We start from the raw sequence: 21,644 nt of genomic DNA on the forward strand, positions 1-21,644 counted from the left end.
ACATACGGAATTTAATTTACGAGATAAATACAGGAAAATTGAATAATACTATTAAAATTTCAAAAAGTACAATAATTTTAAAAAAATACATTTAAAAAAATTACATAAATTTAAATAAAAACTAATGTCTTCCAATCCTCCGCGCCCACAACTCTTCAATTAAATCCTTTTGAAGTCGAGTATGAGCCTCCGTCTGACGCATGTACCGGCGGACAACTGGTCGTGGGCGAGGTACCGGCGGCTGCATATAACTCTGCATCCATCGATCAACCTCACGACTCGTATAGGCATCTAGCTCTTCGTTCAGCATACGCTCGTACTCATCAGCATCCCCATCACTACCACCACCACTACCACCGGCATTACTCATTTCTTAAATTGATCTTTGTACAGAAAGAAAGATAGAGAGAGTACTTGTTAAAACAAGTGGTGCGAATGAAAATGACGTCCAAAGCGCGTATATATAGTGTTTTCGGAAAAAAAAATAAATTCTGACGCCGATCCGGGGCCTACAATGGCGCCGTGAGGATCGGCGTTAGAACAGGCGTCACCACACGAATCGGCATGGGTACGCCGAAATTGACGCCGATTTCGCCGACGCCGGTCACAATGGTTTGGCGTCAGAACCGGCGTCGGCGAAAAATCGGCATCGCGGTTTTGACGTCTCCATTGCTGATGCTCTAAACTGTGCGCCCACTTTAGACGTGGAGATCCCCCTTGCTCAAAATATCAGTCAAATTGGATTCCATACGGTTACATTAAATTTATACATAGTACATTTCAACATAAATTATGTTTAATAAAATTAGTTATTACTTTAACACAATTATATGTAAGAGAGAGTGTGTTACTTTCTCTCACTTGTACGATTTTGAAATTAATTTCTCTGGTTATTCTATGTAGCTTTTCACATATTTCCTCTAATCCTTAAAAATAGATCATTATTTGTTATTTTGTGATTTCCCTTAACAATAGATCAATTCTATTTAAGGGAAAAAAATTTCTCAAGGAGGTGGGTCTCAATTTCCACTAACAATACTCCAATTTTTTTTTTTCTTTCTATTTCTCTATATTTTACCAATTGTGTATTAAAACTCGTATTATTTTAAATGTTGTGTATTCCATTTAATAATCAAACACCGGTAGCGTGAAAGAAGGAATAGAATCTGACAGTGTATACTCCGTTTAGATTTTAGAGTAATCTGCATTTGCCCATAAATGATGAGCTCATAATGCAATCGGTATAATTCGTGTTGCTTAACCATTTACATAATAGTAAGAGCATCCGCAGCGGTGAGTGGACACCTACCTGTCCGTCTGTCCGTGCCTGCGGTGCGGCACCGCCTGCTCGTCGCTGCGGTCTTGCCGCTGGCGCGGCGCTGCTCGATGCATCAAGCACGTCCGTGCCAGCAAGCAGCTGACGTAGCGCGTTCTGATTGGCCAACGGCATTTCCGTTGGAATTTTTTTTTAAATCGAAAATAATACCCAAAATTTTAAAAATATATTTTCAGATTCCTAAAAATATGGTCGTTTTTTCCGTTTTTCTGGAATTTTTTTGATTTTTTTTTTATTTTTTCATTCCCAAAATCATCTATAAATACACACATTTATCATCCATTTTTCACATCAAATCATCTTCCATTCATCCCTCATTCATATTTTTCCATAGAACTTATCTATATCTTCCTCTCTAACTCAAACCTTCTCAAATGGATTTCACCAATCTCATTGCGGAAGCGGAGCGCGAAGAACAAGAATACTATGAACAATATCGTGCCGCCTATGTCACCGCGAATACCCCTGCCCCTCCTCCTCGACCAACTAGATCAACTCACCGCTACATCCATCGTGACCGGGAGGGAGCCAACGAAAGGCTCGTTGCCGACTATTTTTCCGACAAGCCGTGGTTTCCGAAAGATTACTTTCGGCGCCGTTTTCGCATGTCAAAACGCTTGTTTATGCGTATTGTCAACACATTATTCGTCCGTGTTCAATACTTTCAAACAAGTACAGACGCAATCGATTTGCAAAGTCTCTCGGCGTTGCAGAAGTGTACGTGTGCATCCGACAACTTGCTACTGGGCAAACGACTGACCTCTTTGACGAGTATTTGCATGTCGGTGAGTCAACTGGAATCATTTGCCTTAAAATTTTTGGCGACGGCGTTCGTTCAACTTTCGGTGAGGAATTCCTTCGGGCACCCACCACCGATGATTGCCAACGGTTGCTTCGTCTTCACGAAACAGTCCATGGTTTTCCCAGTATGCTTGGCAGCATTGACTGCATACATTGAAGGTGGAAGAATTATCTGACTGCTTGGAGGGGGCAACACTTAAGCGGCCACAAAGGCGGCAGCCCAACACTTATCCTTGAAGCAGTCACCGACTACCGACTATGGATTTGGCATGCATATTTTGGTATTGCCGGATCCAACAACGACTTGAACGTGCTCTATTCTTCACCACTCTTCAATGATGTTTTGAATGGTGTAGCACCGGCGATCGACTTCACCGTCAACGGAAATGCATGCCACATGGGTTACTATCTCGCCGATGATATCTACCCAATGTGGTCGACTTTCGTGAAGACGCTCAGCAACCCGCAAGACCCGAGATGGGTTCTTTTTGCGCAGCGTCAAGAGTCCGCTCGGAAAGATGTCGAAAGAGCTTTTGGGGTCCTTCAAGCCCGATTCAACATTGTGAAGGCCCCGTCTCGGCTGTGGTACGTGAAAAATATCGCCGACATCATGTACACGTGTATTATCTTACACAACATGATTATAGCTGACAAAGGACCGATGGCGGCTAGCTTTTACAACGAGGATGAAGCCGGAAGCTCAATCGCGAGGTCTCCCCCACGCCGAGGTGTGCATACGACGGTGGGCGAGAGGATCGAAACAAGGAACACAATGCGAGATACCCGAGCCCACATTGAGCTACAAGAAGACCTAATCAAACACATTTGGGCGAAATTCGGCCACGAGTAGTGGGTTTTTTTAATTTTATGAATTTAATTATGTAATTTTTAATTTTTAGGATTTTAATTATGTACTTTTTAATTTTTAGGATTTTAATTATGTAATTTTTAATTTTTTTGTAATTTGTAATAGTATTCCAGATATTTTTAATGCATTTTAATATTGTGGAAATGTTTTTATTTAAATTGAATAATAGAATGGTGTGACCCTTGAGCTTGTCTTTGCGGAAGAGAATGGATGTGGATGGTTGTGCTCTTGCCTAAGAGCAGAGACTAAAAGTGGGTCCGGGCCCACATCCGTGCTCGTTGGCAAGAGCACGGATGAGGATGCTCTAATACCCCGAGCACGGATGAGAATGCTCTAATACCCCTATCCCTATTTACAATCAATACACTTCAGTTATTTAACGCACTGCTTATTTAACAATTGAAAATAAAATTAAAAATATATGCCCAAGTGAGAAAAAAGGGGCGAACCTAGTGAGAGGCGGACCCCACCACAATCTTACATGACTACAACTGTATTTCAAAGTATTTCTGGGCACCGCCGCGCTTCTAGGGTTCCCACCTTATTATATAACTCCCTCACTCTACACATAAATTTCCCACCATCTACGCCTCCCGAAAGTTGGCATGGCGCAAGAGCTTCGTGATGGAGAGTTCTGGCTACCCTCAGAGATTCTCACAGACGATGATTTGCTCATGGACTTCAAGTCCGACTTGTCCAAGACCAAGACGGCGGATGATCTGAGCTCAGCCACCGAGACCGAGAGCGACGAAGACGATTTTATCACTCACACCTCCAAGGTTTCTACTTCTCTCTCATAGTATTTACTTGCTGAATTTGGATTTGAATTTTCATTTTCATTTTTGATTTTTCATTGATGTAGGGATTGGAGTCGCCGCAATCGACTCTATGCGCTTCTTCGTCCAGGGAAATTAGTGGTTGGGATTTACTATGTGCTGCTGCAGAGGATGCGAATTACTGGTGAAACGGCGCCGTTCAAGCCCTTTGTTAAGACACCGACGCCGCAAACCGAAGCCTCTCTCGCTTTTCTGCACCTGCAAGCCACTAATGTTAGTCCCCTCTTCTTCACCCTGTTTTATTATTTTTTTTAATTTTTCAAACTGAATCTCAAATTATGCTACAGTTTCAGCAGCATCACAGCATGTGGAAAATCGACCGAGAAATAGGAAGAAGTCAAGGTTTATCCATGGCGTCTTGGCCTTCTGTGCACAGCCTCAACAGCAGCAAACTGCCCTTCAAAAAGAGCGAATCGGAACCGGAGTTTTTTTGCCAAGAAGATTAGGATCCATCCCCGCCCAAAACCGGAACAAACCAGGTCATTAACTTCACTCATTTGCTGTTTTAATTTCTCTGCATGCAGCATTAAATTAATAATTACTCCCCCCCTCCCACTAAAATAGAAACCAAAATTGGTAATGTAAGACACTGTTTGCTAACAATACTCTATTTTGAAAAGGGAGATGAAATATAGTATCAAAAACTCACTCTTCTTTGGGATGAAATATAGGAGTATCGAAAAACCAAAAAAAGAAAAGACTATTTTTTGTGGGAGACAGGAGGAGAGTATTTGCTAACAACTTATTATCTAAATTTGCAGGTGCTAGTGTGAACCAAAGAAGAAACCAGAATGGGCCGTTCCTACAAGGACAACAAAGGAGAAGCCAGCTATGAATCAGGAACTCAGGCTTCCCCAAGAGTGGACGTATTAAACCTGGGATACATCCAATCACCAAATGATGATTTTTGCATCGATTTCATTATATTTTTAGTAGAGAGAGAGAATATGGGTATACAGAGTAATGCAGTAGGACAGTGGCAGTAGTTAATAGTAATAGACGATGATGAAAAAAGATTAACGACTGATTATTTTTTATTTAGATTAGGCCATCCACAATAGGAATAGCCCAGCAATAGCCCAGCCATAGCCTAGCCTAGCCACTGCCACATCATCAGCACTAAAAATCCTCCTGCCACATCATCAAAACAAGCAAATAGCCCAGCAATAGCCCAGTCATAGCCTAGCCACATACTATCCACGTCACTATTAACAAATATATACAAAATGCAATAATTAACAATAACGCAATATACGAAATTTAATTTACGAGACATATACGGGAAAATTCACTAATATTAATAAAATTTAAAAAGTACATAATTAAAAAAAATTACATAACTAAAAAAAAATTACATTAATTAAATTTACAAATGAAAATTTAAAATAACATTACAACTTAAAGTTTAAAAATAAAAAAAAAGACATAATTAAAATCTTAAAAAAATAAAAATGACATAATTTAAAATACAATTTTATAGAAAATCCTTGAATGAGATTGTCCCACATCGAAAGTGGAACATAAAACATTCAAGGATATCTCTCTATAAAAGAGAAACATCCTTGAATGAGTTTGTCCCACATCGAAAGTGGAACATAAAACATTCATGGATATCTCTCTATAAAAGAGAAACATCCTTGAATGAGTTTGTCCCACATCGAAAGTGGAACATAAAACATTCAAGGATATCTCTCTATAAAAGAGAAACATCCTTGAATGAGTTTGTCCCACATCGAAAGTGGAACATAAAACATTCATGGATATCTCTCTATAAAAGAGAAACATCCTTGAATGAGTTTGTCCCACATCGAAAGTGGAACATAAAACATTCATGGATATCTCTCTATAAAAGAGAAACATCCTTGAATGAGTTTGTCCCACATCGAAAGTGGAACATAAAACATTCAAGAATGTCTCTATAAAATAGAGGCAACCAAGAATGAGATTGTCCCACATCGAAAGTGGAACATAAAACATTCAAGGATGTCTCTATAAAAGAGAGACAACCAAGAATGAGTTTCATAAATTCGCAAGCCCATTAAATATATATGGGCTATAACGAATTTCTAGCATAAATTTATTTATAAAAATTGATTTTAATATATAGAAAACAATTTTTATAAATAAATAATATTTTTTTATATTTGATTTTTTTTAAAAATTTGAATTTCAAAAATTCGAATTTAAAAAAAAAATCGCGCTGGGCGATCCGGGCGCTGCAATAGCGCCGAGCGGATCGCCCAGCGCACCGCCCAGCGCCACGAAACCGCCCAGCGCTGCGCGGTTTCTCTCTCCAATCGTCCGCTGGGCGACTGCAATAGACCGCCCAGCGAACCGCCCAGCGCCGACGCTCGGCTGGGCGGTCGCTGGGCGCCTATTGTGGATGGTCTTATAAACTACAGAAGTGATGAATGAATAAACTTGATAGATTATTTGTGTTTGTTTTGTTTGGCTCGAGGTGCAACAAAGTTGAAGAGGACAGCCTTTTTTTCTAATTTCCTTTTGTTTCAAGATCTATAATGTTCACTTTATTAACTTCAAATGAAAATTATTTACGTTATATCCTGATGATAACTTATGTGATTCTAACAATACTATTCGAGAATATGATGGGTGTCCTTCCAAATTCCAATTGGCTATAATTGATAACTAAAGTAAAACAATTCTTGAATCAGCAAAACATATTCTTTTGGGTTTGAGTTTGATTCTAACAATACTATTCAAGAATATGATGGGTGTCCTTCCAAATTCCAATTGGCTATAATTGATAACTGAAGTAAAACAATACTTGAATCAGCAAAACATATTTTTTTGGGTTTGAATTTGATGTAAATGAATTCTTTTGGGTTTGAATTTGATGTAAATGATTGAAGTAAAATTACTTTTGGTTTTAACATATACACAAAAATGGATTTGAGTTTGGTGTAAATGGTTGAAGATTGTCTTATACACTTATTTTTATGATTTTTCTTAAACCATCTCCGACTCCAATCATATATACATCTCCGTTTCATTATATATGAAACATTTGAGAATCAGAACGTGATTTTATATAGTGTTTATTGTGAGTTTATGAAGAGAGAGCAAAGTAAAAGAGGTGAAAAAGTAGAGATATAATTATTTCCATTTTAGAAAACGTTTCATATTTTATGGGACAATCCGAAAAGTAAAGAGAGAGTAAAGTAAGTGATTGGATGTTTTTTTTTCTCTATAAAAAAACTCAACTTAATTAAGACATCTCAAAAAGAATACGACTCAATTTAGTTAGGACGGATGAAGTACTAAACTATTACTCCTAACTTAATTAAGGGTTATTAGTATTGAGCTTATACTGTCATTTTGTCGTAATTATAATGACTATTTATTCCTGATGGTGATTAGTATTGAGCTTATATTACTAATTACTCCATCTGTCCTATAATAAATGGCACCCAGGAAATGACATGAGATTTTATAAGATGTTTTTTGTGTGTTAGGTGGAGAGAGAAAATAGTGTATATTTATATTAATGTGAAATGGATTTTTTCCTGATGGAAAAGGAAATATGACATCTTTTGTGGAGCAAACTAAAAAGGAAAGTGTAACATCTATTATGGGATTGATGGAGTACTAATTACCATGAATCCTCTTTTTCTAAAAAAACCTATGTATGTGCTTCTTCATCTCGACTAATATGTTAGTCGATATGAATTTATTGGTTAATGCATTTAATGGAGAAAAAAAGTTGGAAGCAAGTATTTAATAGAAATAAAAGAGAGTTGAATATTTAATTGAATTTCTTTTTATTAAGTGTATTAGTTGGAAAGATAATTATTTTATTAATTTTGAAAATAGACATGTGTCATTTTATTTGGAACAAATTAATACTAGTTGGATGGAAGGAGTATTATACTTTACTAATAATGTTTTATCAGGTATTAGGCCATCCGCAACGCTGTCTCTTCTCCGTCTCTTAACCGTCTCATCTCTTCACTATTCATGGGCCCCACTGTGCTTTTCATCACATCTCTTAACTAAAAGACAACACCTGCAACCCTCCATCTTTTAATCATCTCTTAATCATCTTATCCCTTAACTATTCATTCAATTTCAATTTTTATTTTTATTTCCAACAAATTCAATTAATAAAAAGACACTTCATTAAATAAAATAAAATTACAATTTAAAATCCTAAAAAAATAAAAAGTGGAAAAAAATAAAAACACATAATAAAAAAGTGGAAAAAAAAATAAAATACATAATTTAAAAATAATTTTATATAAATTATAAAAACTACTCCGCCGGCGAATCATCCCTCGAAGGCGGTGGCGGTGCACTCAAGCCACCTGTAGGCGGAATACCAATTTGTCTTGCCATATACTCAATTCCGACAAGATGGGCTTGATATTGGGGAAGTGTCAGCCATCGTGGCGGTCAAGTACATGGACAATAGGGTGTTCGAGCCCGAGACCGAGCCCGCCTGGCTTGATTCGCCTCGGTCCCTCCTCCCTCTAGCCGCCTTCGCCGCCTTGGTCCCTTGCGGCCGACGGCTCCCACTGGAGGAGCCCCCGGCATTGGTGCCCGTGCCCTCAACCTCCTATGACGCGTTGCCTGACCCGCCCTCACTAGACGAGTATTGGCCACCCGCCGTGTGCTTCGTGCGTTTCGAGCACGAGCCCGTGCTAGACTGGACACCGCCAGCCCACCTTTCAACGTCTTTGACCGCCTCCCAAACATCGACATGTTTGAATTCTTTGCTGTTGTCGTCAAAAAAGACTCGCAAAGCTGCTCTCAGAATGTCGGCTCCACTGGCTCCTTTTTGGTAATTCGCCGCTTCATTCTTGTAGATCCCGCAAAATTTTTTGACATCTTTGTCGACTCGGTCAAAATGACTGCGGAGCATCTTCATGGTGCGACGACGTGAGCCCTTTGGCTTGTTCTCGTTGTAGGAGTCGGTGACCTTTTCCCAAAAACACTTGTGGGTTTGTTGATTCCCGATGATGGGATCGTACGAGACGCTGACCCAAGCATTGAACAGAGTCATCGTGTCTTTGTGGCTGTATGGATGACGGCCTACATCCTCGACCTCCTCGACCTCCTCATCCTCTTCCTCCACGGGGTCGAATGCGCGACCCCTGGAGCTTCCACCGCCTCGTCCTCCTTCCGGAGTGGGTTCAGCTGGAAAATCCTCCCTAATTTGGGATAATCCGTGCGATTTGACCATACCTTGGGGCGGGGGGATGAGAGTATGCATCCACGTCAAAATAGGGTGGTTGGTACACTGCCGGCTTTGATGAGCCTTGGGTGCCCGGCGTCGACCAACCGGAATCGGAAGCACCCAAGACATTGTACATGTCCCCCAGTCGTCAAACGTATTCAAGTCATAGCCGCCGGAGCCGCCGGAGCCGCCGGAGCCGCCAGCGTTTCCGTCGCCGGACATTTTGAGATGAAAATTGGAGAGGTGAGATGAAAATTGGAGAGAAAAGAGAGATGAATTGAGAAGAATAGATGTGTGTTTGTGTGTAGAATGAGAATGAAAGAGGAGTGTTTATAGAATAAAAAAAGAAAAAATTACCGTTGAATGAGAATATTACCGTTTTTAATTATTTTATTAAAATCGATTTTTAAAAAAATGATTTATTGCGTCAGCATGACGACGCCCACTCGCGGGCCGGCGAGTGAGCGTCACGCCTAGCGCCAGCGCGCGCCACGTGGCGCTGGCGCGTGGCGAGCTGTCTCGTGAACCCACCCTCCGGGATGAGACAGGGACGAGACCGGGACGAGACGGAGGGCTGCATCGGCGTCTCGCTGCCGTCTCGTCTCTCCGAGACGAGACCGAGACGGGGCGAGACGCGTTGCGGATGCTCTTAGTGAATTTCAATTTTTATTTTTATTTTTATTTTTATTTTTATTTTTATTTTTATTTTTATTTTTATTTTTATTTTTATTTTTATTTTTATTTTTATTTTTATTTTTATTTTTATTTTTATTTTTATTTTTATTTTTATTTTTATTTATTGTTCCACTAATTTTGCTTTAACTTGTTTAATTGCTGATTATAGGTCAAAGCATTGGTAGAAGCAAAAGCTTCTCGCGGTCTGACGCAGTATGCATTGCATCTTTTGCTTGTCCATTTGATTTCCTTTTAGGCTAAACATCTCTCTTGGGTCTTTTTCCAAGTTAGATTGATTCTTTTCAGCGTCTCAATTCTCGACAATGTATAGTGATTTTTATGCCTCAATCTTTTTCCAAGTTAGATTGATTCTTTTCGGCGTCTCGATTCTAGACAATGTATAGTGATTTTTATGCCTCACTAGAGTGTCCACAAGACTAAGTTTATATGAGCATCCATAATGGCGGCGAGCCCACCGGCTAGCCGGTCCGCTCGCCGAACCATTGCAGTCGGCGAGCGCCAAATCAGCGAGAAAAACGGCGAGCGCACGCCGATTCCCGAGCGCTGGCCGATGTGCTCGCCGATCGGCTAGCCGCCATTGAGGCTCCCGATCGGCAAGCGGAATTTTTTTTATTTAATTTTCGAAACATTATATATACGCGATTTGCACGTCATTTTCATTTGCACCACTTATTTGAACGAGTATTCTCTTTATCTTAATTTCTGTACAAGAGCAACAACGCGAAATGGAGCACAACAACGAGCCTATGCCAGAGACGAGCGGGTCTCAAACTCCCACGGTACCCGTGGGAGTGGGATGTGGTCCAATGGTCGGGTACTACAACATGTACCCTTGGCAACAGATGATGCCCGGTTGGTCAAAGGCGGGCGCAACGGGCTCGCCAGACCTCCCAGGAGGTCCAGTCGGCATCCCCCCTATTGGCGGGTCGACATCCGAGCTCCTCTTCTTCGCGTGTCAACAAGCGCGGACTCAGATGTACAAGATCTTAGCTGAATAGAGGGATGTAACTGACCCAGAGGAGAAGATTTTTCTTCACGCAATGCTCGTGAGTATGCGGGCCGATTTGAATCCCGCCGCGGCACAGGAGGGGGCTCAGATGCGGGCTCAGATGCCGCAGATTTGGGGGTCCCGGATAGCGGCGACAACAGCGGCGGCTACGGCTACGACGGCGAGGAGTGAGGCGGAGGCGGGGGGGCTCGTGTGTGGAGCATGAGTTTTTTTTAGATTTCTGTAATTTTTTTTAATTAGTGTACTTTTTAAAATTTTAATATTATTATTGAGTTTTCCCGAATCTGTGTCGTAAATTTAATTCTGTATTTTGTGTGATTGTTAATTATTTGTTTTTTATCATTTTGTTTATTGTGGCTAGGCTTTGGCTGGGCTATTGCTTGTCCAGTTGTTTGTCCCGATGATGTGGCAGAATGAGTTTTAGTGCTGATGATGTGGCAGGAGGAGTTTGTGGCTAGGCTATGGCTGGGCTATGGCTGAGCTATTCTTATTGTGGATGTTCTAACCCAACCCAACTATCCATTTTTCAATATTTAATTCATTTCTATCTCCTCCACATCATCAATATTCATTCAACTCAACCATACATATTTTCATAGTTTATCAATCACCACCCAACCACACTATTATATATTTATTTTTATATTATTTTTTAATAATATTTTTATTACATGAAATACTTATTATTGTAAATTTATAGAAAAATGTAATAAATGGCAAACTAAAAATTTTAAAAACAAACAAATAAAAAACATAAATTACAATAATTGAAATGAACTTTGAAATGAACTTTGGAATTGATCAGAATTCGGAAAATCTTCAAAGCTAGGGAAATAATCTTGAGAAAGATTAAAATTTTGGGAATGATAGAAATTTAGGGAGTCGAGAATATATTATTCTCATCATCCTCTATAGTTAGCAACAAAGGGAATTAAAAAATATGAAAATTTATCAAACAAGTATCATAGGGGGAGAAAAGATGATTATTTTTTTGTATGCAAAACTATAGCAAATGTGTTCTCTATCTATAGAGGAAGAAAAATTATAAATTTTGATATAATTTTTTAATATAATATATTAAAAACATTTTAATTAAAAATAATAATATCAAACAATGAAATTGTGCCATTTGGCACAATCTCATTGGTTGATGAAATAAAATAGAATGGAGACCGGACAGTTGGTGTTTGCCATGGAGGAGGCCTCGGTCAAGGAGAGAGAGAGGCCTCCTGTTTCAATTTTTATTTTTTTTAATTGAAATTGACTTGGAGGTCGGCCAAGAGCACCGATAAACTTGGTCTAAGAGTGTCCACAGTAGGTGGAGCAGTCATGCCATAGCCACAAAAAAAATTGTCCGCCTAGTCATCACAGTTATAAAAACTTGTATGCCTAATTAACACAGACACAAAAAATTTGTCCAACCACAATGACAGCCACGCCACAACCACATTTTACACTTTTTTTTAATCGTTGGTATATTTTAATTGGTCTTGAACAAAATTAGAGAAAAAATTGAGATTTGATATTGGAATGGAATAATAAAAATGAATTGGGAATAAGTATTTTATAGAAATAAATTAATGAATAAAAAAAATCAAAGGATCACCGCCGCCGCGGTGCTGCCGCGCGTCGAGTACCCGATGCTCTCTCCCCCGCCGCGGCTCGTCCTAAGGCTGCAATAGGCGCCGCCGCGGCGCCACTACTTTGGACACTCTATTTGTGGAACAGCCACGCCTCAGCCACAAAAAAAACTCATCCGCCTGGTCATCACAGCCATGCCTCAGCCACATAAAACTTGTCAAGCCACGCCTCACGTTTTTTTAATTGTTGGTATATTTTAATTGGACTAGAACAAAATTAATTAGAATGGAATGAAAAAAATGAATTGGAAATATGTATTTTATAGATAAAAATTAAAGAATTAGAAAAATCTATTTTGACCGCGGCGACGGTCTCGCGGCTCACAATAGGCCACCGCGGCTCCGCCGCGCGATCGCCGTCCTCCCACCCGGCAAAGCCGTGTTCTCGGCTGTCAAAGCACCGCCGCGGCGCCATTGCGGCTTGCAATAGACCATCGCGGCCGCCGCGGCGGTGCTATTGTGGACACTCTTAGAAACTTTGAGCAATCACGTAATTAATTTAATATACATACTCCCTCCGTCCGCCATTAGGAGTCTCATTTCTTGGCGGCACGAGTTTAAGAAATGTTAAGAAAAATGATGGAAAAAAGTTAGTGGAATAGGAGTCCCACTTGTATATATTAGTTTTAAATGAAATGTGAGTGAAATGAGTTAGTGGAAGGTGGGACCCTATTACCATTTATGGTAAAAGTGAATTGAGACTTCTATTCGCGGACGGACTAAAATGAAAAAACGGGACTCCTATTCGCGGACGGAGGGAGTAATTATTTTTCAGTGGTCTAATTAAAGTGATTTAACTCAAAATTAAGTTGGGCTAAAGTATATATTTATCTTTATATATTCTCTCCAAAGACTATCGTGAAGAATGTATCTGTTCGTCTGGAAGATGCTTAGCCACTGCAAAGTAGTTTATGCTTCTTCTTTGTTGTTCACTTGTTCTTAATTAATTATCATACAAAGCTTTATGTAATTTTTCATAACAAGTGGTATCAGAGTCACTCTATTGGTAATTTTCTGAGAACCGCAAAAAAAGAAAATTAAGTGTTATTTTTGCTCACTTTGTAAGTCAAGGAATTGAATTTCTTGATATTAGGGTTTATGGTAGACTTTTAGTTTTCTTGGATGCTTTACTTTTTAACTACCCCTCCGTCCTATTTTAATTGTGTCCAAACTTTTAGGTATAAAGATTAAAAAATTGTATTGAAAAGTATGAAAGGGGATTAAAGTAAGAAAGATAAATAGAAAGTTAAGTAGGTGATGTAATAAAGTAAAAGTGATTATGTGTTGTTTTTTATAAAAAGAAAAAAAAGAAATGACTCAACTTAGTTGGATCATTCATAAAATATAGGAAATACTCTCTCCGTCCCTAAAGAGTATGAACTATTTCCTTTTTCGTCCATCCCTAAAGAATATGAACTTTCTAATATTGAAAATTTCAAACAACATACTACCCCTACACATTATTTTATTTACAACTTATACCATTACCATTAACACTTATATCATTATACTAATATTGGGTTCAACACGAGTTTTAATAAATAATGGAAAAAGTAAAAGAGAGAAAAGGGTAATGGAAATAATATTAGTGGAGAGTGGGGTCCACATTATTATAATTGTACAAGTGTTAGTGGTGATTATATATTATAGGCGACCAAAAATTATGAATTTTAATTACTTTCTGAAATGATGGCTTAGAGGGTTGTATTGTGCATGTTGATAGAATAAATGCAATGAATTGTGATATGCACCCACGTATCATAGACTAGTAATTGTCAGGTATGTTCTTTTTTTAAAAATTGATTGAATTGTTAAATTGATTTTTTAGTTCAATCGAGAATTGAGAAAATTAATTGTTTAGCAAGAATCAATTAGAATCAAATTGGTTTGTATAGAGAATTTTTTGGCCTGTTTTATGGATGGATACTTCCTTGTTAGTTTTGGTTTTGTTTTGATCAAATCTTTCTTCAGTCTTAAGATTTGAGAATTACGCATATCACGCAACGTGACTAATTTGTATGGTTTTGCAAAATTAATTTTTTAGCTTTGATAAGGAAATTCAGTATTGAGAATTGAATCATTGTATTTATTTGGTGAATCTACTAAGCTAATTAACGTAAAGAATTAGACAAGGGATGAATTGATAATCAATTCATATTATGCACGCATGCAGTTTATGTTTAGTTGATGATCCATGTTTCAGAAATGATTGTGAATATTTGATTTTGCTAAGTTTCTTTCTTAAAATAATTCTGGTATTATAGACATTTATTCCTTTAAGTACATACGACAATCTTTACATGTTTATTCTATTAGTTCATATTCAGAATCTTTAAATGTTAACTCAAAATGGATTAAACGAAAATTAAATAATGCATATTCGATAAATTTATAGCTAAAGCGGTTAGGTCATATCTCAAAATATAGAATTGAGAGACTTGTATTATATGATTTATTGAATACAAATACATTTTCAGAGCATGATGTGTGTGTTCAGCGTATCAAAGGAAAGCAAGCCAAATAAAAGAAATTAATTGCCAACAGAGCTACAAACGTCTTAGAATTGATACATATAGATATTTGTGGTCCATTCTCTTCGGCTTCTTGGAATGGTCAATAATACTATATATCATTTATAGACGACAAATCTTATTATGGATACAAATATTTAATCTATGAAAAGTCCAAGGTTATAGACAAATACAAAATATTTAGGGCTGAAGTTGAGCTCCAACTCAACAAAAGCATTAAGAAAGTCAAATTTGACCATAGTAATGAATACTACGACAGCAATGACGACTCAGGTGAACAGCGTGAGGTCCTTTTGCCTTCTATTTAGAATAGTGTGGGATCGTCCTCAGTATACAATGTCCCGGTTCACTCCTTCCTTTCGCCATTAGGAGTCTCGATTTACCATTTTAGTCCATCCGCCATAAGGAGTCTCGGTTCAGTTTTACTATAAATGGTAGGTAGACCCCACTTTCCAATAACTCATTCCACTCCCATTCTATTATAAAACTAATACTCCCTCCGTCCGCCATTAAGAGTCTCATTTCTTGGCGGCACGGGTTTTAATAAATGTTAAGAAAAGTGGGTGGAAAAAAGTTAGTGGAATAGAGACCCCACTTGTATATATTAGTTTTAAATGAAATGTGAGTGGAATGAGTTAGTGGAAGGTGTGACCCTATTACCACTTATGGTAAAAGTGAACCGGGACTCCTATTCGCGGACGGAGTAAAATGGCAAAACGGGACTCCTATTCGCGGACGAAGGGAGTATATAGAAATAGACCACGCATTCCACTATCTTTTTTCACTCACTTTTCTTTACGTTTCTTAAAACCCGTGTCGAACTCAAATGGGACTCCTAATGGCGGACGGAGGAGTAACTCTTAAAGATTTGGTAAGGAGTACGTTTTCCCATTCCTCCTTCTCTCACAATCACTCTGGGAAGAGGCACTAAAGACTGTAACATATAATCTCAATAAATTATCTAGAAAAATCTAGGGGTTTTCAAGTTTTTCTTTATCCCACAAAAGAAACTAATTTTGAGGCGAGAAATGCGGTATTCCTTGAGGATGTTAAGTTTGGGGGAAGAACGTAACAAGGGACATTACTTTTAAAGAGGTGTCTATATCAACACCTACTAATGCTTCTGACAATGTTCAGGTATCAATTCCTATCATTGAAGAAGAAGCAGGAAAAGAATCTCAACATACAAATATTGTACGTTCACTCTCATATTGATGAGATCATTCAAGGTCAACCTCAACAACCTCGAGCATGACTCTCGTCAATGATACCACAAATTTAATGAAATAGTTCTTTGATTCGGATTAGGAAATAATGTCGTCGATGATTGTGTGTATCACAAGTTTAGTGGAAGCAAATGCATCTTCTTAGTATTGTGTATCGATAACATATTGTGATACGACCCAAAGAACCATGCTCAAGGAGTGCACCTCGTTGAAGGTGCAAGGGGACCTGTGACGAGAGACAAGGCACGACGTCTCCAAGGAGAAGTCTTTGATCTCGTCCAAATGGTATTGCAAGAAGAATCATCAAAGCCCGAGTTTGAACTCTCTGCGAAGACCACGCTTTTGGCCGCTCAAAGGAGCACAGTGGGATGGCCCGGTCGGGCGAAATACGAGAGCCCAAATTTCGTCGATCGGGCGATGGGGAGTATGCCGTGTGAGTTCCAGAAGTTTTTGGCCCGGTCGGGTGAAATAACACGTTGAACGCCCGATCGGGCTATTAGGAGTATACCTTGCGCAATCCAGAAGAGTTTGCCTAGGTGAGGCGTTTTAACATTGTCCGAATGCCCAATCAGACGTTTTATCCAATGCTTTAATATTTAGATTTGTGGACCCTTTTTCTTGGGAATGAAGCCTTAACTATATATACTCTTTTGTGTCATTTTGATGGAAGCTTTTGATGAATGTTAAACCTCCTTTGTGAGTATTACTCTTTGGGGATTATATCTAATTCCTTCTTGAACGTTGCTTGTTTCTTGTAACACCCCAAAATTTTTGTCTTTTATTTTAATGTGGATGTCAAGTGAAAATTTCTTTTATGAAATTTATTCATCTTCTATGTGATTGAGTTAGTTATGTGAAATAATTGCCATGAGTGATGTGGAATGAAGTGTTCGATATTTTTTTATATTTTACGATGTTGGGAATTAATTAAGTGAGATCATGCATTTTTATTCTAGCCATTCTAATTGGGAATTTTCGGCCCCCTTCAATTATTTGAAATTAATATTCTCTTCTTGGATTTAATAAATTGTTTTGGGATATTTATCCAAATTAAATCCAAACCAAATTATCCCTAATTTGTGCTATATGAAATTCGAACTCTAGCCTACTTCTTTTGGGAGTTTTCAAAAAACAATCCCCTATTTAATAGGAGGATGAATTCTTTCTTTTGATTTAATTGGTGTCTTATTGATTCCCTTCTTTTATTTTAAATCCAATTAAATCATACCACATTTTATTTCCTCACCCTAATTAAATTAAGATTCGAAATATTTCCTTGTGGCAATTAAAGCCAAATTTCGCCCCTTCCCTATTTTGGAGAAATCATATTTGTTCCTATTTCTGTGGAATCCCTTCTATACAAATAAATACCAAATAAATACCTATGCCTAATTAAATGGGGATGTAAATAATTTTCTTTTTGTGTTGCTCTCCATATCACACGCCCCATATGTTTGTTTGGGCCTTGGGGAAATTTATTTATTTGTTACCTATTTTATGGGAGTCTTTTCCTATAAAAAAATTACCAAATTTAAATCCTATTGTCATTTAATTGAGGATTTAAATATTTCTTTTCCCCATAATTCAAAATACACGCCCCCTCCCTTATCTTCCTATCCGGAGATTTAAATTATTTTGTTGCCTTATTTATGAAATATCCATTATTTTATTTCCTAAGTTGTGAATATATTTCTCTCCAAGTAAATATCGCTATCTTTCCTTGCTAATTAAATCAGCAAATTTCAAAAATTCTCCCCTATTCACACGCCTATTTTATTCCTCCATATTGTGGGATTTTATTTTATCCTCCCACAATTTAATTATGTTAATTGGGTGTGAATTAAACCTAATACATAAAACAAACTAAACCCTAACCCTAGCCCATAATTTTTACACGCCTCCCCTCCCTCATTCTCTCCCTCACACGCCTCCCTCCCCCCTCTCTTCATTCTCTCTAAAAATCCTCCATTCATCCTTGTTCTTGCTTCAATTGGAGTGGAAACTTCAAGATTTACCGAAGAACCGCCTCAATCTTTGTTTCTACCGTTTGCTTTAATCAAGAAAGGTATATTTGATTCACTTTTCCCCATTCTTTTCATTGAAACTTGGATTTGGATAGAATCATGCATATAGTGAGTGTAGAGATCGCAGATCTAAGAATTAATCGGGTGGAATTGTTTGGTTGCATAAGAAAAGATGTGTGTATGCGTTTTTGGTTGTATATGAATGAACTTGTGGATGAATTGTGGTAAATGCTATGCGAGTTTATGAAAAACATGATTGTGAGATCTTTTTGAAGCATGATTGTGTGTGGGAAGCATGAAAAATTGTGTTTGGATAAATGAGGAAGAAACCCTAATTTCGAAATTGTGAAACCTGAAAACTGTGGTGTTCGGACAGTGGATTCCGATGTGTGTTTGACTGACAAAACGATCTTATTTTGGTGCGAATTTTTAACTGAGTAAACTTCAAGGTGTTTTCTGTGTTTTGTGTAAATTTCAGCCCCTCTTGACGAAAGATGAAATTTTAATAAATGTTTGAAGTCGACTGCACAATTCTGCCAGAAACTTGTATTCTCGCCCAGAAAGTTTCTTGTTCTATTTGACCAACTAAATGGACTCTTTTTGATGTGAATTTTGAACTGGATGAAATTTTAAGTGTCTTCTGTGTTGTGTGAAAAGTTTAGCCTCATTGGACATCGGATGAAATTTTGACAAATATTTCAATTGAACTGCGCAGTACTGCCTGAAATTTTATGTCCCGACCAGAAAGTTTCATTGTTGTTTTGACTGAGCAAATGACATGATTTTGGTGTAAAATTTTAACTGGATGAACTTGAATGTGTCTACTGTGTTGTGACCAAAATATAGCTTCATATGAGGTCGGATGGAGTTTTGGTGATTTTTACAAATCAACTGCACTGTTCTGCCAGATTTGTTGTTATGTTGAAATATCACTTGTTGCCAAGTTTGGGTGAATTATATGATGCATGTATGATTAAGGAATGTATCCTATGACGTGATTATGTGTGACACGTTGAGAAATATTATGGCATGTTTTCCTTATGTTGATGAATGTTTGGGATGGGTAATTTAAGAGAACGATGAAAGGAACGATAGGACATGCATGATAATGTGAACTGATGGAAGGCTGATTTGTGTTATGATGTTGGCAAGGGTTATTGTGTGTACGTGAGCACGAGGAACGAGGGTTGCCTTAAGTTGGATATTGAATTGTTTAAGCAAACGAGGTGGGCTTTCTTTTTTTTCAAATCTCTTTATTTTCCGAAAATACGATGTGTTGTTATAAGGGTGGTTTAACTTGTTATGTCATGCCATGTTATTTTGTTTGTGAGATTGTTGCCTGATGCCTAGTTCATCAAAGCTTGCTCCGTTAGGCTATATGGTTGTGTTGTGAAACAAATTCGGGCCTGAGTAGGGCCGCAAACCCTATCAGGCTGTGTACACTGGTGGGATCGTGAGCCGTCCTTGCTAGTCGGCCGGTCTCGTGGGCGAATAGTGTGGCCACACTTTCGTCGCACTGCGATATGATGATTGTGATTGATGGATTGATGAGAAAAGTGGGGAGATAAATTATCTGGCCAGACTTTGAAATATTTTTGTGTTCTCGTGATATTTCTTAACTACATATAAAACTCGAGATCACTAGTATGGATGACATAACTATTATAAAATGTTTTCGGCATGAGCCCATTGAGTACAACAAGTACTCAGCCCTGCATGTGTTTTCTTTATGTGCAGGTTGAGCGGGATGTTGCGGTGGATGTTCAGTTGGCCTAGGAACTTTGGGTGCGTTGTGTCTTCATACATAGACGTCATCCTGGACTCTCATTAAACCTTATTTCCGCTGCAATATTTTTAAACTATGCGTCAAGACTTTATTCCATTTCGTACTGTGTTTGAGCATGTTTAATCGTGTTAGGCTTTAATCTGATGTTTACCTTGTTTCTCTAAAATGGTTTTTCGTGAACTAAACCAAATGTTTTCTTTTGAAAGTTAATTGTTTTTTTTTATTTTCTCCGCTGCTTATTTTGAAAAATCATTTTGTCTTAAGTGGTTGCCAATTAATAATAAATTTATAACATTAAGTTCTTTAAACTAAAAATTTGTTTCTAAACTTTTAATGAACTAAAATATTATTCCTTTAAGCTAATTAAGCTTTCATAAACTGTTATCCTTGTATGTTGTCGTTATTGTTGTCCCTTGGTCACGATCGCCTCGTTTGTAGTACCTCTAGTATGGGCGGTCGTGACATTTCTTTCCTTAGATAGATTCAAGTAGATGTATGCATCAATGTGGGTGTATCCATTGAATAGTGGAGCAAAAGGGTGATAAGGATTAATGAAAGTTGCCTAGGGTTGTCTCGATCTTTTTGCTTAAGGTCCTATGGTTTTAATCCTAGTTATTCATCATTTACACATTCTTCCATTTCCAATCTTCCATCCAATTCAAGTTTGGATCTAGTTATGGTGGCTAGATCCACCCTATCTTTGGGTAAAATATATGGATAATCCTAGTTATGGTGGCTAGGTCCTATGGTTTTAATCGTAGTTGTTTTATTGATCAACACTTAAGGCATATTCCTTGGGTAAAATATATGGATCCAATCACAAAGATCCTTATCATTGGTATCTGGAGCCTTTGTGTTTCCTTATTTTAGCTTATATTTGATTGCTGATCGGATTGGTCTATTGCTTTTGGATTGAGCTGAAAATTTATGTGAATGAATCTTGATATGTTAGCTAATTGCCTACAAATATTCAGCCAAAAATACCTTCGTTTGCCTATGGATCCGATCGATTGAATATATATGCCTTGTTTTAGTATAGTTGGTGAAAAAGTGAAAAATCATAACAAATTTCAAAATCTAACTTGTTGGGCTTATTTTATCCTTGATATACACTCATTTTTGAAGCTATCTACAAATTTTCAGCCAATTTGGGGTTGGGGAACTACACAAAAAAAATCCTAAAAATCAATCCATGTTTACTACATTTTCAGCTCATATATATGGCTTCTGTGTGTTATCTGCTGGGGTTTGGAGCCCCTTCAGTGCTATACCACACCAGTGTCGTTTATTTCCAAAGGTAAGGAAACATGCGGACTGACACTGCAACCTTTCACGATAGGTAGCCAAAGCCTATCTAGGTTGTGAAATTATTTTTCTCTTCTACAAAGAACCGACTGCGTCACCTTCTGTGAACGTCGTTCACGACCAGCCTACTATGTAGAAGAATTAGACTTATTTGCTTCTTATACATTTAAATGTTTGAGATACATCTTATAAATGCACAAGCAAACATCAATGCGACAAAATTACTTCTTATCTCCTTGGGATAAAAGTGGATTGTAGAGTTTATTGTATACAAGCAATTCTATCCGTGCAACATGCTCGAAATATGCTTTTCAGTATACCAATTCTAACAATCTCCCACTTATACTCAAAATCATGCTTTCGAGTATACCCACTGCCAAAACTCTCCC

The 21,644-nt window shown here is 37.9% G+C and overlaps 1 long non-coding RNA gene across 1 annotated transcript; it reads left to right on the forward strand.

The window, feature by feature from the left end:
• Positions 1-3,605: 3,605 nt before the first annotated feature.
• LOC121795673 lies at positions 3,606-4,934 on the forward strand. Its single transcript, XR_006049601.1, has 4 exons — positions 3,606-3,784; positions 3,868-4,054; positions 4,129-4,320; positions 4,603-4,934. It is a non-coding gene; the product is annotated as an uncharacterized LOC121795673 (long non-coding RNA).
• The last annotated feature ends 16,710 nt before the right edge of the window (positions 4,935-21,644 follow it).

This window comes from Salvia splendens, chromosome 3 (genome assembly GCF_004379255.2).
Source record: "Salvia splendens isolate huo1 chromosome 3, SspV2, whole genome shotgun sequence".
NCBI classification, from domain to species: Eukaryota; Viridiplantae; Streptophyta; class Magnoliopsida; order Lamiales; family Lamiaceae; genus Salvia; species Salvia splendens.